Source organism: Elephantulus edwardii, unplaced genomic scaffold, assembly GCF_000299155.1.
Source record: "Elephantulus edwardii isolate Elephantulus edwardi_28Jun2011 unplaced genomic scaffold, EleEdw1.0 scaffold00073, whole genome shotgun sequence".
Lineage (NCBI taxonomy): Eukaryota > Metazoa > Chordata > Mammalia > Macroscelidea > Macroscelididae > Elephantulus > Elephantulus edwardii.
In genome coordinates, this window is record NW_006399823.1 from 15,456,059 (window position 1) to 15,483,763 (window position 27,705).

General features: G+C 40.0%; 1 protein-coding gene across 4 annotated transcripts in view; it reads left to right on the top strand.

Moving 5' to 3' along the window:
- The window catches only part of NRP1 (neuropilin 1), a 188,764-nt gene that overhangs the window by 47,111 nt on the left and 113,948 nt on the right, over positions 1-27,705 (top strand). The gene's annotated exons all lie outside the window — the stretch shown is intronic.

A 27,705-nucleotide genomic window follows, 5' to 3' on the forward strand; every position in this document is an offset into this window, starting at 1 on the left:
GAGTGTATGCCTGTGTGTGTTTACAGAGCTCTGGTATGATAAGGAGTTGTGCTGCCCATTCAAAGGTATGAGTGTTCACCAGTGTGATTCACTGCCTTTGAGAACCTTCTGGAGGGTCGGCAGTGGGTCAGTTCTGGCTCAGCGGTACACAACAACAGCATCAACAACAATACATGTGCTTTGAGTGATGTCAACATTCTTTTTGATAGGTAATAGCTGTGTTTTCTACTATTGACTCTCTGTAACAGAGTGCTCGGTTAAGTGGGTTTTAATAGAGGCTATTATTCTGGCTTTGGGAGATGAAATCCAGAACTCAGTAGTGATTCTGGTACAAACATTGGTTCTGTGACCTTTGGCAATTCCTGTTACTTTTGTGGGAGCTCCAATATCTTAGGGGTAATATTTGTGGGCCAAGGGATAAACCTTCCAAAAACCTTTCTTTAATTCTAGTTCCTGATGTTCCTAGTTTCTCTGTTTTAAACACAATGAAATTAATTTTATGGGATTTAAGACATGGTGAAAAAAATCACTATTATAAGGATGCATTGTGCCAAATGGATTGTGAAATTCCAAGGAAGCCCCATAGTTTCCATTTCCTCTGCCCTGACCATGAAGATGTATAGAAATAAGTGCTAAAGTTTGCTGAGCCAAAAACATTCCAGAGAAGGGAAAGCCTGGCAGAAGTCCCCATCCAGATTACTGCGCTCAAGGTTTTATTTTATAAATGTTTCTTGCCTCATCTGAAAAGAAATGGAGATGCTAAGTACCCTGGGACAAATATAGATCATGTTATTTTAGTTTATGTGCATGTGTATATTTGAATAAATTGAAAGAAACAAGAAGAAATTGCCTCAAACTGAAACAAGACAGATTGGCACTGTCTTCTACAATTTTCTTGAAAGTCATGGTTATGGAGTACAGGAATGAGTTCTTAAGGAGGCTGTGGAATTTCTTTCTCTGGCGGGTTTTAAAAACAGGACAGATGTACATCTGCTCATCTGCCTGAACGAGATTAGATTGTGCTAATGAACCTTTAAGGATCTTTCAAGCCCTACGATGTTGTGATTCCCACTCAAGTGCCCAGATGCCTCCCTCCAGCCTGTTGAAGGTTCCATTTCAAAGTCAACAGTGTGGAAAACATTTAGGAAATTTACCTCGCTCTCTCCCTTTATTTGAAATCAAGAATGAACTAATCTCATTAAGAGTGGAGACAGTGCCATTCAGTGGTTTAATTCTCTGCTTTCACATTCCCCGGGCAATACATCTCTCACGAAGCCATTGTTTGTTAACAGGAAACTGGTGTGTTGCTGTGACAGGTTTCTACGGAATTTGTAAGCTAAGATGGACTAGGAAGAAATATTGACAAGCTCACTATGGGCTCGTCCACACCCCTCCTGGGTGTGGCTCGGGACTGGTCAGTGTTTTCTTGTGCTATGGGATCACCCTGAAGCGGGAGCCAACTCAGTGTCAACTAACAACAGGGAAGAGCCCACCAGCCATTAGAACGCCTAATGATTTGTGTTTGTTTGTTTTAATGGAATGTTTGTTTTGTTTTATTCTTTTGTTAAATTTTCCAAAATATTCCAGAAATACAAATGAAGCTATGAGAGTCTAGCCTTGGAGAATTCTATTTTGTAAGAAAAATTTAGGGCAAAAGTAGCTAGAAGAAGAAATCTGCATTTTTCACCAATATAAGTGGGGAGGGATGGGGAATGGAATGTAATTGGAAATGCACTAAATAGGGATTCAGCAGATCTGAGTTTTCTTGATGTTAAAACTAGCTCTGGCATCTTTGACCACACAACCATTCTCAGCCTCAGTTTTCATATTAAAAAAAGTAAGGACAGTTAGCTTGATGACTTTCAAGTTCGATTCAGTGCTTCCCTCCACTTCCAGAAAGCTCCTTATAACACACTTTAAACGTTAATACTGAGGAGTACTTCAGGCTCTCTGAGTTTTTGGTTTTGTTTTCTTTTTCTAGAGAACACGCCAGCACTATCTCTTTGGGAAATTTTGTCTCTGTGCCCACTTTCTGTGCGCCTGTTAATTTCTTACTACACTCTGGGTTTCCACAACACAGCTCTGTTTAGTTATGCGTTAATGGTTGCTTGCTGCTGGTTGTCTAGAAAAGTCTTGTCTTCAAATCACAGTGGCTTTCTTTTTCTTGCCCTTGAGCAGCAGACGATGGGAGAAATGTGTGTTTGTTTCTGTTCTTCAGGGTTAGAGCCGCGTTAAGTGTAAGATTCTTAACCCTCTCGTTTCATCCAAGTGCAGTGAGTCACGCAATAAATGGGAACCTCTGGCTGCATATCTTGGGCATTATATAAGTTAAATTAATTTTTTCAAACCAGATTGTATTAGTTAAGCCTGGGATCCTAATTTGTGCTGACAAAAAAAAAAAAATCTCAAATCAGCCTACCAACGCACCCAAGACTTACTGCTCAGATAATGACTGAAAATTTGAACTTGGCAGTTTTATGGATTAGTTTGTATCTAGAATGCAGACAGCTTTTAAAAGCCCCAAGTAAAGGTTGCTTTCCGTGGACACCTACAGCGTGACTATTTATAAAAGTACCCAATCATTTTCTTCCCTCCTAAAAGTGCTATTGGCAGAATAAGGCTTGGTATTTAATCCATAACCTGTTATGCACTGCACCCTACAGTGTCAAAAAACCCCACACAGAGCCAGAAGAAAGAGATCAAAAAAGCATTAAAAATGTCAGGGCACAAGACCATGTTTAAATTATTAGGTGAGCTGTGTCTTGTATTTAACAATGGCCTGGCACACCTCGAGGCCCAACTTCCTCTCCCCTTGCTATGTCTTCATGGGTTATTACAATCTGCTCAGAAATTGAATTTCATTTTGTGTCAATAGCATTTTCTGGTAAATATGAGTGGCTCTGGTATCTCGTTTGTGAATCTTGATGTAATAATCAGAGGTAATTGAAGCATGCACAAGCCGTAGAGTCTTATGACATGTTTTTAAACAAGGGTTGACTGATATGAAACTAATTTAACAAAAACTAGAAATCTGACTCCTTTGAAAAGCAGCGCATAGAATCCCAGGTTTATCTTTGTTCAAGCAATGGCGTTTTCAAGTTTTCTTACCTTACCTAAAGGAGTTTGGGTGCATGTTACTGACAGACAAGGTTGTGACCCAAGCTAGGAAGCTAATCATTTGATGACTGGAGTTAATCATTTGTCAAGTCTTGTGGTTTGAATTAACCAGGAGTGGTTTATCCTCTCATTCCTGGTTGGTTTCTTTGGATAAGAAAACCTTGTGGTAACAGAGTCCCACAAAATCAACTCCAAATAACACTATTGTGTGTGAATTAGTCCTGATTTGGAATCTGGCTATTTTGTAAATGTGCTTCCTTAGATAAGAATGAAATATTTTCTATTTGTTCTCATATATCTGCACATATAAACATCAGACTCTATATTCAGCCTTCTCTTGCAATGTGTCTGCTGGACTTATATTCCATTTTAATGAGAGTTGGATGGTAGAAAAGGAGAAATGAACAAACACTGCAATTTCCATCTCTAAGCAGCTCAAGACACAAAGCATTATTAGAACAGGGTGCACTATTCTCCTTAGGCTCTGGATTTAAAGGAAGTGAAAAACATTTGTGGATAAGAATTTGAAATTCAAATGATGGGAAAAATAGTCTAAAATATTGGCTTCTGTAGATTCTGACCTTAAGTACACTAGGCGGTGAATTTTTATTATCATGCACTAAGGAAAAGGAAAATGAATCGCATGTAGTACACACTGAAGATTAATGATAAAGTCTATGAAACCTTTTGATGCTTGGTGCCTAATTGAAGGAAGTAGAAGAAAGTGATAATGCAGGGAGCAAGCATAATGGGGAGAAAATAATTAACAACATCATTAAGCCAAACTTACCTTTTGTTCATGATTCTAACATACACTAATTCCAATCAGATTGACAATTTATGTGATGCAAGTTCCTCTAAAACATAATGAATTACCACTCACTGACACGCGATTCTTAGAAATAAGTAAAGGCCACTTTATCCAGAACAGTATCTGGGAGTGGTGGAAAAGCTGTGATTTCAACACTGTTTTTCTGAACAGAAGTCTTGAAGACCATGGACCTCATTAGAACTATCATTCCACCTGTGGAAACTGAAACAGAGCGGATTGACACAGACATCTAGGGAATTACAGACGTAATACTTATTATCACTAATAGGAGTTAGGTAACTAAGTCCCAGAACGCCTAGATGAGACTATGCCCCTAAGTATTTGGTGTGTTCTTCTGAAGAGATGTTATTGTCAGGATGGTTATTTTAATAAGTTTAATGTAATTGGAACTAAAGCAAAATACTCAGTGCCTTGAGTTTTCCCCAAAGTGATTTATGTGATGTGAAGGGGGGAACAATTTCAAATGATGTTTTCTTCCAGAATGATGTACTAAGACTTGTAGGAGATTCTGTTTAATCGCATTAAAAATATGAATATAAAATAATTTGACCACTTGGATTATGGTTCTGCTTTACTTGTTTTCACGTATATCATATGTCATCCCTTCAGTAAACATTACTTTGTATCTAGGGAAATAGTATCAGAAATATGCAAGATAGGATGGCATATTTTCTGCCGACAAGAAGTAGAATCTTATCAGGGAAATAAGGCTTGGATAATGGTAACCACTTAAAGAAAAAAAAAAACCACCACAAACCCAGAAACTCTAATGTAACACTTGGCACGCTTATTAATGATTTGACCGAGACAGTCTAATGAAGGTTTTCACAAATCCAAATGGAAGAGACATTTCCAGTTTCACTGAATTTAAGAAAAACTCCTGAGGACAAATGAATACTGAATTGGGTTTTGAAAAGATGGGGTATAAATTGATAGAAGGAAGGAAAAGAGAAAAGTTTAGACAGGAAAGACAAGAACAATTCTCTATAGTTAGACTTAAATGAGAGGTATTGGGCAATTAAAAAGAATAGGTTTGATGGCAGGCATGGTGATTGGCAAAGAGCTGCAAGATTAGCCAGAGGCTCCTTCGTTCTGTCTTCATGGCAGACCTTTGCAGCTAATACCGGGACATGTTTTTGACCTCCAAATTACCCTTTTAATTTTCTTCCAGGGAACCCTGATGGCTTAGTGGTAAAATGTTGCGGTGACATCCCAGAGGCAAGTAGTTCAAATCCATTATCTACTCCTCAGGAAAAAGATGGACACTCTTCTCCTGTGTGATTTACAGCTGTGGAAACCCACTAGAGGGTTCATCTATGAGTCCATCCTAACTCCACATACATAACAACAACAACAACAATTTTCTTTTCGTGAACACTGGAGGCATAGTCCATATGGAGTCGTGTTGCTAACGCAAAGACAGCACAGCTCTGGCAGTTCGAATCTACCAGCTACTCTGTGAGAAAAATACAGACAATATTCTCCCAGCTGATTTATGGCCTTGGAAAACCCGCTAAAGGATCAGCTATGAGTTGGTTCTGACTCGAAGACAGTGATATCAGTGTTACTGTTTGCTGTCGTAGCTGACCCTCCAGAGAGGTCTTCAGATGTTAATCACACAAGAAAAGATTGCCCATCTCTCCCTTCCAGAGCATCTGATGGATATGAACTGTGTGCCTTGGGATTGCAGCTCAGCTTCTTACCACTAGACCACCAGTATTGTTGTTTTTGTTGTTATATGCCATCAAGTCACTTGCAGCTCATGGTGACCTTACTCTGTACAATAGCTGTGAACACTGCTCTACCCTGAGCCAGTTTCACTGTCTCTGACAAACCTAATTGCATTAACCCAATTACTGTGTCAGTCCATCTTCCTCTCTGAATGATATTCTTCTCCAGGGACTGGTCTCTCCTGGCCACATACTCAAAGTATATGAGATGGAGCTTCAAAATCCTTGCCTCCAAGGAGCAGCCTGGTTTTTCTCTCTCCAAAACATACCTATTAGTTTTCCTGGCAGTCTATGGTATGTTCAATACTCTTTTCCAGCACTACAACTCAAAGCCACCAATTCTTTTGTCATCTTGGTAACTGTCCAGCTCTCTGATGCATAACAAGTAATTGTGAAGATCATGGTCTGAATCAGATGTACCTTAGTCTCTAGACTGACATTGCTCCTCTTCAGCACTTTTGAGAGAACCCTGACAGCAGCCTTCCCCAGAGCAATTCATTTTTTGATTTCTTGACTGTTGGTGCCAAAGAGTTTTAATTGTAGAGCTGAACAGTTGAAAATGGTAACAGTCTCAGTCTTTTCTCTATCATGGTGTTTCTAGTTGGCCCAGTGGTGAAAATCTTTTTTTTGTTGATGTTGAGCTTCAGTCCATACCAAAGAATGCAGTCTTTGACCTTCTGCACCAAACACTTCAGGTCCTCTTTGTTTTCTTGTGAGTAAAGTTGTGTCATCAGCATAACATAGGTTGTTGATGAGTCTTCTTTCAATCCTGATACCACAATCTTCCTCATAAAATCCAGCCTCCCACCTGATCTGTTCTGCAGATATATTAAGAAAGTATGGCGACAGGACATATTCCTGATGCATTCCCTTCCTGCTTTAGAACCACGCAGTGTTCCCTTGCTCTGTTCTGAGGTCTGCTCATGGTCTAAGTATAGGTTTTGCATGAGCACAATCAAGTGTTCTGGGATTCTGGTTTTCCTCAAGGTTAGCTCCAATTCATTGTGATCCACACAGTTAAATGCCTTTGCACAATCAATGAAACACAAATAGACATTCTTTAGTACTCTCTGCTTTCAGCCAAGATCCATCTGACATTAGTAATGATGCCTCTGGTGCCACGGCCTTCCTAAACCTGGCCTGTATTTTGATAGTTCTCTATCGATGTATTGTCCCAGTCATTTTTGGATAATCTTCAGCAGTGCATAACATATCTAGCAGCTGGCAGAAAGGACTGTGGTCTGGACTCACCAGCTTCTCCACAGGAGGAAGATAGGCAGCTTCCTTTCCATAATGATGCATAGCCTTCAAAACCTGATGGAGGGTCACTGTGAGTCAGAATCAACTCAACAGCAGGTAGTGGGTTTGGTTTTGGAATCTTTATGGAGGTGGAATGCCACATCTTTTCCATTGAATCAATTATTAGGTTCAAACAGCTGACCTTTCTGGTAGCAGTGTTACAATGGACTAGCTCAGCTAATGTACCCCATGCTGGTCTAGAAATACTCTCAAATGATTTTCAACAAGCACGCCCTCTATTCTTTCTACTTTACCTCTAGTGTCCAGTTCACTATTCAGTATTCATGATACTAATTCACTTTCTGGCTACTGACAGCAAGTTCAGACAGGAGGATGGGGAATAGGCTTTCATTTCACCAACTGAAACTCTTGATTACGTTCTAGGCACTTCTATGACCTATGCGCATGCGCACCCCTCCACCCCGACCCCCCCCCCATTCTATCCTGTTCTGTCTCCCAAAGCTTACCCTCCATTGAATTTCCAAGGCTGTAAATTGTCCATCTTTCTCCCATGGAGTTGCTGGTAGATTTGAACAGCCAGAGAAGGATAGCCTTTGGATTAGCAGTGCAACTAACTCCCTCCAGACTAGCCACCAGAGCTCCCTAAAATGTGCAGAGAACTGAGAAGGGCCACCCGGATGGCTGGGACACACTAGGGGAAGAATTCAGGAATTAATCCAGTCATTTTGACAATTCAGTAAGTAATTGCCTGTGAAACCAGTGGTATAGCAAAATCGACTAACTGTTCTGACAGTGATGTGGACACAGCTGCAGAAAGCCATTCTCCCTGGTAATAGGATACTACCTGTTCCCTCTCTTTCCTTGCCTCAAAAGTAATGAACGAGCAAAAAGCTCTTGTAGCATCTCAAAAAGAGTGCTACATAAACATGTGTGATTATTCCTTTTTAACTGAAAGTTATATATATATATATAAATACATTCATCCTTAATTGCCAAGCATAATGGAAGTAAAAAAATCAAAGCTTTGGCTAATAGTCTCTTACCATTTGTATGGAACATTCCATTGAGCAGATCAATATTTTTACTGTTTAAACATTTATACAGCCCATGTTTAACATGCCTGTCATATATTAAGGGGAAAGTATGGCTGAAGACACTGGATTTCAAGGAGGAAAAAATTAGAAAAACATCAAGCTGGAGTTATTATTTTCAATGACTGCCAAATCCAACATTCCTTCTGCTTCAGTAGAATTTGAACTTGTTAACCTGTGCCTCTGAGTCTCTATTCATCAGCAAATAATTAGGGAGAATGTCTTTTGTGAGTAATTGATGCAAATACTGTTTGATTTCTAAATTTATAAAAGCCCATTTTGAGGTTAAAAATATGATAGAGGTTATGTATGTATTTGATGAATAAAAATAGGTAATTTGCCAATGTCTAGGAAGGAGAATTATGCTGAACTGGGTCAATAAGAAAAGTATCCTGAATATTTTTACAGTATAACAATAATCTTGTTATAGTTTTAAAAAAATTGCTAAAGGGACTATACAATTTGGCATAAAATTGAGTAGTAGTGTGAGGAGTGAGGGAATAAGAAAAAAATTCTGCTTAGAAATGCAATAGTTACAAAAATAGGAATGTTCTCTGTCCAACGTTTGGAAGTTGTTGGCTAGCTTTCCTAGTTTGTAAAAGAAAAACCAGCAGAGTAAATTAAATTCTTATTTTTGGTATCAGAAAGCAAGGCTTCAAAGTATGATGTGGAAAATGCTCATTTTAAAGTGCCATCCAGGCCTTTTTTTTATGGCCCTTCGGCTGCTGGACCTGGCTCATTCCTTCCTTGTGTGCTGTACTTCCACCCATTGGATTCTTGCTTCAGTGAGACAGTCCTTCATGCCCACAGGAAAAAAAAAATCTATATCTGGGTAAAAAAAAAAAGTTGCTTCTGAGTTGACGCTGACTCATGTTGAGCTCATGGGTGTCAGAGTAGAACTGTTACTCCCTGGGATTTTTGATGGCTGACTCTGTGGAGGTAGATCATGAGGTCTTTCTTCTGAGTTGTCTGTGAGTAGAATCATATTGCCAGTGTTTTAGATGGTAGCATTAACCATGTATACCAGTGGCTCCTACTAAATCAATAGGAAGGACTGAAGACTGGAGGGAAGGATGGGGGCAGCAGGAAGCCATAAGTAGGATTTGAAAATGAGAGAAGTCTAGCTGTTCATTCTGTACATCCTGATGTAGATAAAACATCAACTCAACTTTTATACATTTTATTTTAAATCAATGCTTGCTTAATCCTTGTTTGTTTGGTTTTTGTCTGTGGGTGTTTTTTTTTTTTAAAAACAAACAAAAACCAAACAAACCAAAACCCACAAAACAAACAATGATTCTTCCATCACCTATAATTAGGTAGGGAGGAAAAGGTTGTTTTTTTAAACCAATCGATGCATGGGTTTTTTTTAGTGACAGTTTAATAAACACAACTTAAAAATAAATCATTGGTCAAACTGAGCCTACTCATAGCTGCTTCCCCATTGAGTTTCTGAGGCTACAGATTCATACTGGAGGTGGTGGGTTTGAACCATCAGACTGTTGGCCTCAGGATTAGTGGTGCAACTCCTATGGACTTTGCCACCAGAGCTCCCTCCACTCCCTCTATTTCATAAGCAAATCCTTTAAATTTTTCTTTCCATCTAAATATGAAAATATTAAGAAGCTCACCATAAGAGACAGTTAAACCTTAGTGAAAATAAAAGCTATAAAGTTTCTAGAGAACTAAAAGTCTGTCAAGTGGAAGAGGACTTAAATGTGGTCTTAGAGATAGTAGAGTCAGGAAACGCTACATTAGATACTGAAGAAACACACATGAAGTTCCAACTATTTTCTGAATGGGTTCATGGAATGTTGCCACTTTTTCCATGAAAGATAAAGTAAAAATTCACTACAAGCTTTTGGTCAGAATGACCCTCCTGTAAGCCTGAGACTGTAAATCTGTTTGGGAAGGTACTGCCCATCTTTCTTCCCTGGAACCAGTGGTTAATTTGAAACACCAAAGATGCACAACCTTTGGGTTAACTGTAACTCACTAGTAAAGGAACTGATGCAGTAGGAGGGTGGCTGAGTCTGAATTCTACTTGATGCTTAGTGCTTTATGAAATCCCCACCAATAATATCCATAATCTCTAACAGATAGCTACATGGTCAGACATGACATCCACATGCTCCTGCACCTATTTGCACCAATCACTGAGTTCAATATTCATTGTTGACTCATAGACTTTACTAACAGTTGTGGTACCAAGAGTGAGATTTATTAGGGAAGTAATTTGGAGAGTCAGGGAGGCAAAGAATGTCACCCAATGCAAGTCCAGGTTTAGTCCAGAAGTCCCAAGGCACAATTCTGCAATTAGTCCAGGTTCCAGTTTTAGTTCAGCAGAAAGAACAGCACAACCTTTAACTGTGGCCTTTATTTCAGGGCTCCTCAGGTTACACCTTCCCACAGTTTCTCTACAGCAATGCCACAGTCACCAGGATTGTTTCACTCTCAACTGGAGGGAAGCACTGCCTCACCTGTCCTAGGCCCACAGCTATTGATTTGCAATACTATGTATCTGCAGTTAAGGTAGCTGGAGACCAGAAGGGGCTAATGTAATGGCTGGAAAATACAACTTTTAAGCTAACACTGCACTAGCTATGGACTGAACCACCAAAGCATTGGTTACTATTAAGTTTTCTATAAAATTATGTTGAGATTGAGGAAGACTTTAGCTGGGTTTCTCCCTTTCTAAACTTAATGTATCTCTTCTTTCTGAAAGTTTTAAAGTCTAGGCTTTGAGAAATATTATGGGGAAGATTAAGACTCTCAAAGACTTTTCATCATCTCCTAGAAAAATTGTCTGTCATTCCTTATAATACAGTGGCACATTTTGGATTTTCTAGTAACTATATTTGAACGTTTATTCCATTCATCTGAGTGCTTTGGACTTCAGTTTTCTCATTTCTAAAATACACTGCCAAAACCCAAGCCTACTGCCATGGAACCTGTTCCAACCGATGGCAGCCTCTTATGTTACAGGGTAGAACTATACTCCAAAGTGTTTCTTAGTTGTGACCTTTATAGAAGGTGATCACCAGCCATTTCTTCTGTGGTGCTGCTGCTGGATGGGTTTGAACCACCAATCTTTGTGTTAGTATCTGAACATAAACTGTGCCACACAAACACCTAGAAAATGCAGTACTGGTCTATTTTAACTTAAACCCATTCCTACTATAAAATTTGGCTTACTTCTATTCGTGATTGTTACCTTAACTCTGTGCAGCAAGCTCAGGGTATTCTAGATTCCTGCCCTCAGAGAGATAAACTAAAGCAAACTATATTAATGGTATTTGTCAGCTTTAGCCTACCTTCTGTCATCAAGTTTATTTTCTAACCCAGTAACCCTCCATTGGGTTTCTTCATGGGAGGAAGCTACCCATCTTTCTCTCTTGAAGCAACTAGTGCATTTAGAACTGCTGACACAGCACGATACAAAAGGCACTGTGCCACCAGGGCTCCTTATTTGTTAAGCCTGCCTGAGTCCAACCTACCAAGTATAGACAGAAGTCTAGGTACTTGTGAAGCCAGAAACTGTTGCTAAAACAGCTTTTCGAAGCACATTCAAATTAAATTCCTAGCGTTTAAGATAGGAGAAGGAATTAGGTTGCCAAATTTATCTTTGTCTTTTCAAATTCATGTCATCATTTACAAGGTTGATTCCTTCTCTGATTTTTAAAAATTTTTTTATTGCTTCTGACCTGTGGCTAGTGGAAAATAAATGACTTTTCTAAATAGCATAGGAACTCATTTTTGGAACATTAGTTTCACAGGTATTATGTAATAAAAGGGTCTCATGATTAAATGAGTTTGCAATATATGGAATTAAATCAAGTTAAAGCAAAGCTTCATAAGTGTGGAACGTCTCAGAGTCTTTAATATGAAGATAGAAATTGGAAATGCCTGTGAAAATGTGCAGCATTTTCGAGATGATTTTGGGGAAAATATTTTTTTTGTTGTTGTTTGTTGGAGTTTTTATGACTTGAAAGCATTTCTTAAAATCAGTATTTAGTATTTTGGTAAACACAATTTAGAAAATCTAGTTCCCTACTATGTCTATTTCCTACTAAAATGAAGAGTAAGCACAGGGGGAGTGAAAGGTGATGATAATAATAATAATAATAAGAAGAAGAAGAAGAAGAAGAAGAAGAAGAAGAAGAAGAAGAAGTAGGTTCTTTGCCTTACCTAGAAAAAAAAGGCATTTGGATTTGATGGAATATCCAAAATATGTACTTTTTAAAAACAAAAGCATACAACAATTTCAAGAACCTGCAGGTTTTAAATAAGTTCCACTTCAAAGGGTTCTAGTGAGACCTGTTGTCATGTACATTTTCACTATCAGCTGCCCTCAAGTTGAGTCTGACTCAGTGACGCCATCTATATGAGAGCAGGTAGTGTGCCCTAGGTTTTTCAAAGGCTGGTTTTTTTTCTGAATTAGTTCACCAAGCCTTTCTTTCAAGGCAACTCTGGGTAGATTTGAACATCCTATCGTTCAGTTTGTAGCCGTTAGCTGTTACATCCTCTAGAAACACTGTACTTCTGTGTGCCCTTATTTGCCCCCAGACAATTCAGGAACTAAAATGCTGAAGCACTTGCTTGCTCTTAGCCCTAACTGTGATTTTATCTACACTCTCAATTCTCTTGGTAAATGTTTATTTATAATAGGATTGTGTGATGTGAACTTTAGTCGGATCAGAAAAGTTCAAAGAACTAAACTTAAATACAAAGTAGTAAAATGCTAAATCATTGTGTGTTCTAGGTTTTGATGAGGGGGAAAATGCCTTCCTTTATGGAATCATTAGTCAAAGTAAGGAAGGTAGAACACAACATCCCTTCTCCTTTGCTTACCTGTCTTGTTTTTACAGCTGGGTCATTACAATGGTCAGGGGGAGGATATTTCGCATCGTTTCCCAGCTTGTGTTGTACTTACAAGAGTGCATTTGGAAATGTTCACTTTGTGTTACATTTTATTTTAGCCAGCTTGACCATATCCCCCTTTCCTTTCTGGTACAGTGCCATAAACATATCACGTGGCTGGGGAGTACTTTAGATGGTAGAATGGGAGTTATATATTTTCATGGTCACGTTAAACCCATGCTCCAGTCCAAGAGTCCATTTCACTGCGCTGACCTTTTATGTGGGCATATGGTTAAACTTAGGTGCTCCTGCTTTAAAGCTACCGGTAACGTTTATGGCCACTGCTTTCCTTTCTTCTAAACACACAATTACTCCTTAAGGTCCATATAAATCACAAGCCCACTTAGACCATTAAAATCCTTTCTTCTCTCCATGAGCTTGTTCTAATACAGAGATAGTAAAAACCCAGCTCTACACCAATTACCCAGTCAGAAAGGCCAGTCAGCAAAAAAACGAAGAACAAACCATGTAAATTAGTGGTTTTGTTGTTGCTGTGTGCTGTCAAGTTGGAGCTAACCCATGGCTGATCCTCCAAAGGGTTTTCAGAGATACTGCTTACACAGGAGGAGATTGTCCATCCTTCTCCCTTGGAGTAGCTGGTAAATTTGAACTGCATGCCATCGGGATCTTACCACTAGGACATCAGATCTCCCTAAATAGCCAGGAGTTCTCTGAATTTGTTTTGCAACGTGTACATATGCTTCATATAGAAAAAACTCTAGATGTTATTTGAAGTGTTTTATGTCCGTAGCTCTATTTCTCATTATAGAAATGTTTCCATGTGTCATCAGTTGAGTTTTTGCCACAGAATATATGCCAGGATTGTAAGACTGCTAAAAGCCAGCCAGTGCTTCTCAGACGCAGTCAGCAGCCATCTGTCAGTTGTGTGTTGTGATGATGCTTCAGTAGAGCCTTCAGACTGAGACAGAGTAGGAAGAAAGGCCTGGCAATAGCATCCAAAAAATCAGCCAGTGAGAACTCTACTGTCTGATCCACAAGCCTTCATGGACCAACACAGAACTGCACAATGATTACCTCCTTTGTGCATATGGTCACCAGGAATGAAGGATCAACTCAGTAGCAGCTAACAACAACAGTAGGAACACTCGTGGCCTCGTAATCTGCATCTCACACAGCTGCCTTCTGACTTAATAGAATTTCAAATAATGAAAAAGAACAAAGGCTCTAAGCATGAATGCAGCAGACTCTAAAAGATGATTTAAGATAAACAGTATGTTGCTTTCAATAAACATTAGGGACCAAGGAAAAGGAAAATCTCTCCATGACATGATCTATTTTTCTCATGTGTATTTCATTCGAGTTTTATAAATACATTAGGCCCCTATCTAAAAGATGCCGTGTCTAGTTGTGGTTGGTTTTGTGGTTTGAACTTTACATCAACCTTAAGGGTCTACTCACCAAAATAGCACTGTTTCATTTTGGGTAAATATTTGCTGCCTATCCTAAAATTGAGCCTAACCCTTCTTTTCTCACCAATGCTACTACACTTACAAACCATTGTATCTGTGTCACTCAATCCATTTTCCCTCAGCAGTTTTTTGCTTTCTACTCTTTCAGAAAGAGTGGGTGGACATTTCAGGCTAAGGAAGTTTCTCCACTTTACAATGAACAATATCATCTACTTGATACTGAAAAGATTCTACTGTCATTACTAGAAAGAAAAAAAAAAAGATGGGGAACGCTTTAGAAACAAGTATCTTCCAACTTTATTTCCTGCTCAGATCCCCACTGAATAATTACTAATTAATCAGGAGGATTTTTTTTTTAACTCTTAAAAGTTAGTATGTTAGACCCTATTGTCTAAGAGAGACTTATAGTTTTATTTCCATATTACAGAGGAAACTTGAAGGTTATTACTGTGGTGCTGTAAGCTACCGTCGCAGCCTTTCCAGGAGTGAAGAATGCACACTGGTGCAGTCACCATACCAATTAAGGAGACCTTTAGAGCAAATTCAGCACTGCACGCTAATAGCACTAATCCAAATGCAGATCATTAAATCAGCTGGGTACATCAATGGAAACAATTAGTGGATTTAGTGAATTTTTAAAGGAAAAAAACACCATACCATGGTATAGGTAAATTGCTTTCTTTAACTCTAATACTGAAAATTAATTGGTTAAGTTTGGGCAGTAGTGCTAGGGCAAATAATATCATTCCACTATGATTCCAAATAGTACTTTCCAGAATGTGAGCTTATGATAATATTCTGAGAGTTCATCTTCCACTGATAGAGTCCCCAGAAGATACCAATAGCTAGCTCTCCCACATCTCCTAAACTCCAGCCCACTGTGACGCAGGATCCAAGTGGGAGAATGGAACCTTGTTCTCTTCAGTTTTTTTAATGCATTTATCTCTTCTTCTGAATTCCACCCTCAGTTGGAAGACGATGATCAGGCCCCATTATGGGACTGTATCTGCTTCTTCGTTTAATTCTCCCTGTCATTCCAATTATCATTCTACCTATTTTTTAGATGAACTGGCTCTCATACAGGTAACCTGCCAGTGGCAACCAACTTGTCAGGAGCAAAGAATATGAGGACAAATTGACTCTGTTCACAGTTGTGTTGTCTTGTCTCGGCTAATTACTAGTCTGACAATCAGTGAGGTGTCCCATATTTTTCCATTTAGTGTTTGAGGTCACAGAGGAGATTCCTTTTTGGATAAAGAAACAGGAATGAGGTGCCAAGCAGAGACTAGACCCAGAGCTAACTCTATGTCAGCCTTTTTTCTCTGATCATGTAAAAGAGACTTCCAAACTTTTCATTCAGTTTGATGCTATTTACACCACTGCTGTGTAAAGGAGGCTCACTACAGGAGGAAAGTGGCACCAATAAATAACCTTCATCTAAAAAAAAAAAAAAAAAAAAGAGACTTCCAGCTCAATTCAACCAGTTGCTGTCAATTTGACTCCAATTTATAGGAGAACTGCACTCCAGAGAAAGGGAGTCTGGTAGCCTAATGAGTAAGGACTTGCACTGCCAACTCTGAGGCATGTGGTTCAAATCCACTAGCTGCACTTCAGGAGAAGCCTGACCAGTTTCCTCCCATATGATTTACAGCCTCTGAAATCGCACTCACTAGAGAGTCAGCTATGAATCAACTCCAATTCGATGGTGTTTAACAATGCTCTCCATAGAGTTTTCAGCCTCTAGCTTTTGGTGAAGGAGATTGCCAGGCCTTTCTTTGGAGACACTCTTGGGTAGAACTGAACCTTTGGGATAGCTATTGAGTATGCCAACAATTTACACCACCCAGGGACTCCAAAAGAAACTCAATTAACTTTAAAACAAGTCCCTTTGGAAGGCCTAGGGAAGAGGAGCCAAGAAAAGGGAAAACACTTTTCAAAATAAAAACACACAATGAAAGATACAAGGATTTGAGTGAAGTGTGTTCCAAAGATCCCATGCTATCACTTTTTGAAGACCTGACTTGCTATATAAACTCATCTTTGGACAATTCATAAAAGCAATTTTTTCCCCCTGCATAACAGTGGAAAGTTGGCAAGAAGTTAGCATTTTCTATGAAATAGGGAGGTGAACAAGTTGTAAATGATGTTAATATCTTCCAGATGGCACAGTTTTACTTGGGAACTGAATGTGGAGTAATTAAAGGCATGTGAATTTTCTATAAATACTGAACTTTGCAAGTCTGACACTGGAAAACTCCATCATTCTTGAAGCATAGCGGTTTTCAGGATGAGTTTCTTTTTCTTCCATTGAAAATGCATCTTTGGGTTTCCCAAACCTTAACTGGCTTAAATCATAGAAACTTTCTCTCATATAAAAGTTTTGTGTTTGTTTTTTGGTGGTTGGGGATTTTTTAGCTTCCATGAGAAAAAATCTCAATTATAAAATTAAACTCCTTAGAAATGAAAATTTTAGGCAAAAGATATTTTCCAATGTAGTGGCATATTTTGATGATTCTTTTGATACACATCTTGAATTCTTTCATATTTCATTACTGAAGGAAACAATTATCACTTTTTTTGCCTCTAGACCTGTATGCTGGGCAATCTTGGAGTCTCTGGTTTTGATTCCACCAGGAAGAGTATGTCTGTCTTAGGGCCCTGTCTTTCCATTCAGTGTGGACGGTAATGCCTGGCACCTGGGCTGGGACTCCTACACGTGCAGCCAGTAGTGGTTTGTGGTTTGATTCTCTAATCTTACCCTCCTCTCGCCCTGGATCCTACTGCTCTGCTCTATCCAGTGACTTAGAGACGTACCTGATGCAAGCTTGGGTTCTATCTTTCCTACAAGAGCTTGGTCTGTGTGCTAAGGAGAGTTGTACCATACTGTCAACATATGCAGGCCCTAATGTACATATAGTGCCTCACAGTTAAACAAACATTAATCTAATCAGGCTATTCTAATCCTCCATCAACTCCTCAGAAGAAAGAATGGTAGTCTCCTCCTGCATGATTTAAATCCTCTGGAAACACGCTGGAAGGTCAGCTATGCGTCAGTTTGAACTAGACAGCAATGAATTTTGAGACTAATCTAAGTGTTGCCACCAAGGAATTTTCAAGATCTAATGAAGGCACCAAATCAGTTGAATTTCAAGCAAAGGAGTTCTTCTGGGTGACCCTGACTTACCAGGTTAGCCCTTAAAAGGAAATGGGATCTTTCTGCCGTGAATCGAAGTGTGAGGACAGTCCATGAGTATATTATTCAATGCTTTGCCAACTCCTTCATTCAGGTTAGGCCACTCTAAACTATCCTTCATCTGGAGGTTGCCAACATCTTCTTGGAGGAGTGGACCAGCCTGGCTTAAACCCCACTGGAGTCAGGGGCCTTTTCCTTCTGCATTACTCGTTGTGGGGGCTGGGAAGGATTGCATGACCAAGTTCTGCCTTTGCTCCTACTTTAAAATTTTTTTTCCTTAACTTTTTAAATAACTTTTTAAAAATTCTACCTTGGTCTGCATACAAAGTTTGTATATATTGTGTTTTCTTTGTATATTCTTTTTTTTTCAGTTTATTACTAATTTCAGTAAAAATTTAGACTTTGGATTTCCATTAATTCATCGTTGCACTTTCCCTGACTCCCAACCCTCCCCCCCAGTACACTACCCTCTTGTAAAAGTAAAACAAAAATTCTTTCATTGTTTTACAAACCTTCCCTGAGGTTCACTCCACCATGTAGCCTTCGCTCTAGACTTCTGTCATGATAAAAATACCTAATCACATATCCCTTTTAAACCGTTTTCTACCTCATCTGTTTCAATGCAGTGTACATTATTGAACCCATTTTTCTCAGTCTCCTCCCAACCCCTATGTCAGTCCTGTTTTATAACAGTGGCACCATGCAGTATTTATCCTTTTGTGACTGAGATACTTCACGCAGCATAATGTCCTCCAGGGTCACCCATTTTGAATAATGTTACTTGAGTTCCTTGTTTTTCAGTGCACTGTAATATTCCATTGTGTGAATATACCACAGCTTCTCTATTGATTCATTTGTTGATGGGCACTTGGGTTTTTTCTAACTCCTTGATATTGTGAACAAAGCCACAATAAACATGGGTGTGCATATATCTGCTTGGCTGTCAGTTATGGTCTCTTCGGGGTATATTCCCAGTAGTGGAGTTGCTGGATCAAATGGTATCTCTATTTATAACTTTTTGAGAAAGCGCCATACCGCCTTCCACAGTGGTTGCACCATTTTACACTCCCAGCAACAGTGAATAAAGGGTTCCAGTTTTTCCACAACCTCGCCAGCATTTGTTGCTTGGCTGTTCTGTCAAATTTTGCTATTCTGACTAGGGTGAGATGATATCTCATAGTTGTTTGTTCTCATACATTGTGTTTTACACTATCTTTCATTCACATTTTATTTCATACAATCAATGATTTATAAAATCAATCATCATTGAACTATGCCCACAATTACCCTGTTTCTAAATCCCAGCCAGATCTTTCCCATATCATTTATCCCCACTTACACCACCAAATTTTGCAATCCTATGATTTTCCCCCTGCCCATCCCCACCCTTCTATTGCCACTCTTTTCTCCCTTGGGTCCCCATATATGTTTTATTAGTTATCCTTCTGTTTTTACAATAATGGTCAATATTTATCCTTGTAAAATTGAGTTAGTTCACTCATCACAATGTCCTCCAGTCTCTACCAAGTTATGTAGTTATTTTTTAAATCATTGCTCGTGAGTGCCTTGTGGTATTCCATCATGTGAATGTATCACAATTTCTCAATCCATTCATTTGTTGTTGGACAGTTGTGCTGTTTACATGTTCTTGCAATGGTGAATAATGCAGCTAAGACCATTGGTGTAAAGGTCTCCATTGGTGTCTCAGTTCTAATTTCTTTCAGGTATATTCCTAGCAGTGGAATAGTTGGATCATATTGAATTTCTATGTTTAAGTTTTTGAGGAAATGCCAAACATCCTTCCAGAGTGATTGAATCATTTTACAGTCCCACCAACAGCATCTGAGAGTTCCTATCTGTCTACATTCTCTCCAACATTTATTGCTTGCGATCTTGTTAAATTTTGCCACTGCTGCTGGTGTGAGATGGTATCTCCTTGTGGTTTTGATTTGCATCTCTCTTATTGCCAGTGATTTAGAGCACTTCTTCATGTGTCTGTTAGCCATCCAAATGTCTTTCTCTGTAAAAAATCTTTCCATGTCTCTTGCTCATTGTGTAATTGAGTTAGCAGTCTTTTTCTTTTGAGGCCCTATAGGATTCAATAAACTTATTTTTTTCTTTTATTGGGAAAAACACATTGGGGGTACAAAGAGTTGAGGGTTGGGGGCAGAAGGGTGAGAATGGGCCAGGATGCAGTTGCAGAGCTGCACAGTTTGGTCGGTAGGGGGAACAGGTGAAGGAAATGATGAGGGTCCAGTGGGGACCAGATGCTATAGAGGAATGACAAGCATTTTCCAATGGTAATTTAAACCAACTGTCTTATTGATTTGGGAATTGGATGCCAACTCTCTGGCTTCTTCATGCTGAACAGGGGTGTAGATGTAAAGGGGGGAAGGGAGGATGCTTTATCTCCTTACTGTTGGTCTTGGGTTAAAGCCGCTTGCCTTCTTGCTCTGTTAGAAGATATTTTCCTGTCATTTGCTCCCCTCTGGACTGCAAAATGTTTTCCCAGGTGGGTCCAGTGGGGATGGCTGGGTGAACCCAGAGGCTCCATCCTCCTTTGCTTCCTTAGCTGTCAGTTGTATTTCCTTTTTGTCACTGGCACTGGGTTCAGGGTCAATTATGGAGTAAAACACAGAGTTAAGGTTACCTATAGGAAAGGGAGCAAACCTAGAGAGAACAAACTTGTGAGTTACAAATAGAAGGGCTTTGAGGGTGTTGCTTTCAGGTTTATTGGGAGGGAGGGTGGAAGAAGGTGGCCTAGGTAACATTCTCTGGATACCCTAGGCATTCTTTTTTTTCCCCCCCTTCTCCACCCAGGTGTCAGATGGCACAATCTGGGGACTGAGGAGCTCACCCTGAGGGCCGCAACGGCTCACCCCGAGCCAGGGGCAGAGGGCAGCCCACCCCGAGCAGGGCAACAACCTCAGGAGCTGGCTGGTATACTCCCCCTCCAATTGCCCCTACCCCAATCTGGTTCCCTTGCCTGATTGAGGACTCTGTGGTCAGGGATAGTGTCTCCAATTCCAGCACTTCCACTTTTACCCCCCCCATAAGTGGTCATACTATATTTTGAAGTAGGTATCACTGCCCTCCCCCTTTAAATATTATAAAGGGAACCTGAGAATTGTGAACAGACTTCCCCCAGGTCTAACCATCTTTTGGCAGAAGCATTCAACAGACCAAAATATGTGGTGCATTTAGGATGTTGGTCCTCTTGTGCATGCTGCCACTGTTAAGGTCATCAGACTCACAGTGACTTTCAGCAATCCATTATATAGGTAATCATCTTCTTTGGCCATTCCAAGGCCATTCCAAACCTAAACCTGCAGATGGCAGGCATGCATCCCATCCCCCACCCCCTATGCAGGTGGCCAGCGGGGCATGCGCCTCCCCCTCAGAGTGGGTGGCCGCTGGGGGCATGCCCCCCCACCCTGCCGCAGGGACGCTCAGCGGCTGTGTGGCCCCTCTTGTGCGGGCGGCCGGCAGGCACCTGCTTGCCCCACTGCCGCCATCCTGGCTCCAAGAATTCTCTCCAGCACAAGTCCACCTTGCAGCAGTGTGGTGGCTTCACTGTACCAGTTTTGAGGAGGGCCGGTGCCCAGCATCCATCCTGAGTGAGGGGATCCATTGGTTCCAGCTGTGGAAGCCTCATGGAGCTGCAGCGGCTGTGCCGCATGGCGCGGGCTCTGCGGTGCAGTGCGGGCTCTGCAGGAGGGGGTTGGGAGCCATAAGACTCACCCATTCCTCCTTGGTAATCCTTGAATTCCTGTTGTTGAGCCTCGATCTTCACTGAGGGCCAGTCATCAACTGTTTTAGTGTTCAATTACCAATAAGCTGAAGTCTGTAGAGGGCCATAATGGCCCTGCTTTAAGTGGTTCACTGCTCCCGCAGCTCACCACGCTGTCTCTGCCTCTGCCGCCATCTTGGATCTCAGGATTCTATAAACTTTTGTTATGAGATCCTAGTCTGAGATGGTATTGCCAAATGTTTGTTTTGGGTTTTTTTTACTAGTCAGCAGGTTTTCTTTTCACCCTGTTGTAAAAAGTTTTTGAATCACACAGGGATTTAATCTTTAGAAGGTCCCATTCATTGATTTTCTTCTCCTGGTTGTATATTTCTGGCTGTATTTGTCAGCCTCATTATACTATGGGCTAGACCTTCTAAGCTTGGTTCTACTTTGTCTCTTATGATGTTTATGGTTTGGGGCTTTACTACAAGGTCTCCGATCTTGAGTTTATTTTTGTGTATAGTGAGAGGTTTTGCATAAGCACAATCAAGTGTTCTGGGACTCCCATTCTTCTCAGAGTCAGCCACAATTTGTTGTGATCTACACAGTCAAATGTTTTGCGTAGCCAATAAAACACAGATGGCAATTTCCTCTGGTACTCTCTGCTTTCAGCCAAGGTCCATCTGACATTAGCTATAATATCCCTAGTAGCACATTCTTTTCTAAACCTAGCCTGCACTTCAGGCAGTTCTCTGTTAATATGCTGTTCCAGTCATTTTTGAATAATCTTCAGCAGTATCTTGCTTGCATGTGATATAAATGATACTGTTTGATAATTTCTGCTCTCTGTCGTATCACCTTTCTTTGGAATGGAAACTTCCAGTCAGTGGGCCAGGTGATTGTCTTGCATATTTCTTGGTACAACTTGGACCACGAAACAGTAGTCAGAACAGAGCAAGGAAACACAGCATAGTTTAAAATTGGGAAGGTGTGCACTAAGGATATGTCCTATTTCCACATATTTTCAATCTATATGGGGAACAGATTATCTGGAAAGCTGGACTCTGTGAGGAGAAATTTGGCATCAGGATTAGAGGTAGACTCATCAATAACCTGTGTTATGCAGATGATACAACCGTGCTTGCTGAAACTGAGAAGGACCTGAAGCGCTTGCTGCAGAGGGTCAAGGATTACAGCCTTCAATATGGATTGAAACTCAACATCAAGAAAACAAAGATTCTCACCACTGGGCCTATTGGCAGCATCTTGATAGATGGTAAAAAGATTGAGATTGTTAACAGCTTCAGTTTGCTTGGCTCTACAGTCAACATTCTTGGTACCAGCAGCCAGGAAATTAAAAGACAAATTGCATTGGGAAAGTCTGCTGTCAGAGACCTCTCCAAAATACTGAAGAACAGTGATGTCATTCTAGAGACTAAGATGTGCCTGATACAGGCCTTGGTGTTTGCAGTTACTTGCTATGCATCAGAGAGCTGGACAACACCTGGGGATGATGGAAGGAGAGTTGATGTCTTTGAGCTGTGATGCTGGAGAAGAGTACTGAGTATACCATGGACTGCTAGGAGAACAAACAAGTTAGTCCTGGAGAGGGTGAAGCCAGGCTGTCTCTTGGAGGCAAGGATTCTGAAGCTTCATCGGATATACTTTGGACATGTTGTAAGGCAGGATCAGTCCTTTGAGAGGGATGGCATGCTTAGGAATGTGGAGAAACAGTGCAGGAGAGGAAGACTCTCGATGTGATGGATTGATTCAGTGACTGGGGTAATGGGTGTAGGTATGTCGGAGACAATAAGATTGACATAGGATAGAGCAGGGTTAAGGGCTGCTTCAGTTTTCTGCAGGTAGCAGTCCAGTTTTACCAATACCATTTGTTGAAGAGGTTGTCATTTCCTTATTTGATAGATTTTGGTTGAATATCAGTTGACCATAGAAAGATGGATTAATTTCTGGGTCCTTGATTATGTCCCATTGATCTATGTGCCTGTTATTGTAACATGCCATGCTGTTTTGCTCATTAGAGCTATGTAGTAGGTTTTGAGATCAGGGAGTACTATGCCTCCCACTTCATTCTTGCTTTTCAAAAGTGCTTTACTGCTCCTGCTTTTTACTGGAGCTCTTTATGGTCAGGACCTAGTGCTGGTGCTAGTGTTTGTGTGGAAAAGAATTCCAGTCCTCTTACGACACCACTCCAGCACTCACCATTGTCTCCTCCCTACTGCTTAAGGTTTACAACAGGACTCCTTCAGTGGCAACTAGTGTTTATTTGTTTGAAAACTGAAATAAAGAATAATCAACACAGTATTCGTTGATGTGACCATTTTATATTCACAACAGATTGAGAAAATCAATTTCTTGTAGCACTAATGGCCTAGTGGTAAGAAGCTGTGCTACAATCGCAAAGGCACATGGTTCAAATCTACTAACTTCACTGCAGGAAAACAGTAAGCAGCCTCCTTCTGTGCAATTTACTTCCTCTGAGAACCTACTGGACAGTCAGCTATGCATTCATTCCAATTTGACAGCAAACAACAACAACAATGACTGACTCTAAAATAATAAGACCATACTCATTGCTTTCTCTACCCCCAAATGTATGAAAGAGTAACAAGAGCAAATATTGGAATCAAGTTATTTACAAAGCACAGCTATGCTGGGGTTGTAAATATCCTCCTGTGAGTAGGTGCATGTGTGTGAATGTGCCTTCACCTCTGTACGCTTGCATGCATACATGTATGTGTTTGCATATGTGTATTATCCAATGCTTCCCCAACTCCCTCTCAGATTAAAACACCTGCTGCCTGTCTTTTAGAATCTGTAAAGACTAAATAAGATGTGAACATATTTTGTAATATAAACATTGCTGTACAAGTATAAAGTATTATTGGTAGCATTTTAGAAAGTATGAAATAAAATCCAATTTATCTTTGTGATATTAAAAAAAATTCACACTAAGCATAGTATTGATCCATTGGTTAAGACAAAGAAGAAAGTCCTTGATTTATTTCCAAATAAAACACTGTAAAAGATAGTGTTTTCTGACTTAAAAATCTGAAATCATTATCTAGGTAAGCAAGTATTGATTTGCTACTTTATAAATAGGCAAGTTAAAGCCTTTAAAAAAATAACATTTATGTTATTGAAAATGAACACTTGTCCATTGTAAAACAAAGTAAAAATGTTTTTCAATGTAGAAATGAGTAAGAACCACAATGTCACTCCCCAGAGATTGTTACTATTAACTTGCTATATCTCCTTCCCCTTCTTTTCTGCAAATGAGTAAGATTTGAGAATATATTGTACATGGAGTTTTACGTCCTGAATTTTCATTTGTTAGAAGTTCCCTCTCACCATATTATAAACAAGATTTTGTTGAACACATCCAATGGCCAAGTCATAGTTTTAAAAAAAATTGTACTTTATTTCCCTCACAAAACCAAAACCAAAACCAAATACAATTTATAAACCCCAGACTTAAAGCCAACAGTTAGATTCTGCCTCATAGCAACCCTTCATTGAATGTCTGAGGCTGTAAGTGATAGCAGAAAGATTGTCCTATTTTCTTCCTTGAAGTTGCTGCTGGATTTGAACTGCTGAAGAAGGGCAGCATATTTGTTAGTAGCACAACTCACTACTTTGCCAACAACCATTGTTTTGAACCATTGAGTTGGAACTGACTCATACCTGACCCTTCAGTGGGTTTTTAGAGGCAGTAAATTGCATGGGAGGAGATTGTCCATCCTTCGCCTGTGGAGCAACTGGTGGCTTTGAACTACATGCCTTGGGGATTGCAGCACAGTTTCTTACCACTGGAACATCAGAACTCCTTATTTCCTTCCCTATTTCCATTTTTCTTTTCTCCTTTATTATAGTTGAAACGTCAGACAATAATTTTTTAATAGATGTTTGAACTTAGTATTTCCTTAGACTAAAAATATCCTTAAAAACACTTCAAATTTATTGGTCAAGTTATTATCAACACATATTGACTCTCCATCAAATTTCCAAGGCTGTAAATCTTAACAGGAGCAGAGACAAGTGCCCTCAAGTGCCTGGTGGATTTGAACCACTACGGATATGTAGTCCTCAGATCTGACAGTATGACTCACTACAGAAGGTGCCACCAGAGCCACTCCTTGAAAACATCTAAATAAAAGGCTATGAACAGTTAAGGCTGTTCAGGCTTCATAGTTAGAATATTGAAGACAGGCCAGAACTGTGTGGAGATGAACCTCATACAAATCACTAAAAAACACAGATGCAGAAGAATTTGGCCTCTCCTAGTGGCATCATTGCACCTTTTTAAAAATTTCCTAATCTTTAATTGTCTGGGGGAGAGAGGAATCTACTCTCTTGAGGGGCGTGTGTAGGTAATTCTTGGAAAGCAGCGGAGTAATCGTTTGCAGGTTGCTCAGTTGGGACAGCTATTAATGCCTCGTGCAAAATAAACCAAGGAAGCAGCAAACACATTTTTCACAGGTGAAAATGACTCTAGCCAACATAATTTCTCACTTTGGTTTATGATGTCAGGTATCAGGTTTCCCTGTTATTAATGCATCTATATACACAGGAGTAGAACCTCTTGAAAGGGGATTAAAGAAAGACACCACTCCCTAAGAATCCCCCTTTCTAATAATTCGAGACTATCCAGAGCCATGAAGGGGCTGGGACAGTAGCTCCTGTATCACACAACACCCTTCAGAGGATTAACTTTCCTTCCATTAACAGGCTTCACCATGGGGTCCTTTATACTCACCAGAGAAAACCCTACTTAAGTAAAGCACGCTATCCATCTATTCAGCACAGCACACCTATAAAACGTATGAAACCTCTCCAGAGTGACCAAATCCATTTCTCATTTTCCCATCACTTCCTTCCCCCACTTGGCCATTTTCCTAAGCCCATAATTCAACCTTTCCAAAAGGGGGGAAAATAATCTTTAGATAATTCTTTCAAGAATTCTTCGAAGGAAATCTTTGTTCTTTTATCACCCTTCTGGGAAGCCTAACTCACAATTACCATTAAGATTCAAAATGTTTTCACCACCCACGTAAACATTATGTAGAGTGAGGGTGGGGAAATAGAAAAGGAAGACATAATACAATATAAAAGATGTGATCCTTTAGCTTGAGGATCTTAGATTCTAAAGCCAACGATACAGTGAAAAGAAGCACAGAGGCCTATTATACATTAAAGTGGAAACATTTGGAGAATTCTTGTTGATTGCAGAAGGCTTAGGCAGCCTTCTTTCTTTTATAGTTGTTAGCTGCCCACAAGTCAACTCCCAATTAGAGTAACCGAGGGAGCTCTGGTGGCCTGGTGGTAAGAAATTAGACTGCAATCCCAAAGGCATGAGGTTTGAATCCACCAGCAAGGATGAGCCATCTCCTCCTGTGTGATTAACAGCCTCTCAGTTTCAACTTGATGGTAAAAAACAACAACAATGAAATCAAAAGATGAATTGCATTAGTTAAATCTGCTGTCAGGGACCTCTCCAGAGTGCAGAAGAGCACAAGTGTCAGTCTAGAGACGAAGGTAAACCTGGTTTAGGCCATGGTTTTTGAAATTTCTTGCTATGCATCAGAGAGCTAGACAATGACTAAGGATGACAGAAGAATTGATACCTTCAAGTTGTAGTACTGGAGAGGAGTATTGAACATTCTATGAACTGCCAAGGGAACAATTAGTTCTATCTTGGATAGGATCAAAGGTGAAACAAAATTGTTCTCTGGAGGCAAAGATTTTGAAGCTCCATCACATACTTTGGGCATGTGGCCAGGAAGGATTATCCTTGGAGAAGGACATTATGCTTGGAAAGGCGGAGGGACAGCACAGGAGAGGAGGAAGGCCTTGGATGAGATGGATTTACATAGTAACTGGGATAATGGAGGCAGGTATGTCAGGGACAGTGAAATTGGCTCAGGATAGGACACGGTTCAGAGCTATTTTGCATAGAGTCACTATAAGTCAGAGGTGACTCAATGGCACATAACAACAACAATAATGTACACCATTGAAGCAAACCAGGAAACCAGAACATACATTGCATTGGGCAAATTTGCTGTCAGGGACCTCTCCAGAATGCTGATGAGTGATGATATCAGTTTGAAAACTAAGGTGAGCCTGATTGAGGCCATGATCTTCATATTCACCTGTTATGCCTCAGAGAGCTGGAAAATGAATAAGGATGACAGAACAAGAGTTGATTCCTTTGAGTTGTAGTGCTAGAAAAAAGTACTGAATATCCCATGGACTTCAAAAAGAACAATCATATATGTCCTAGAAAAGGTACTGTCAGAGTGCTCCTTGAAGGCAAGGATAACAAAGCTTTGTCTTTCATACTTTGGACAAGTCTATTCCTTGAAAAGGGACATCATGCTTGGA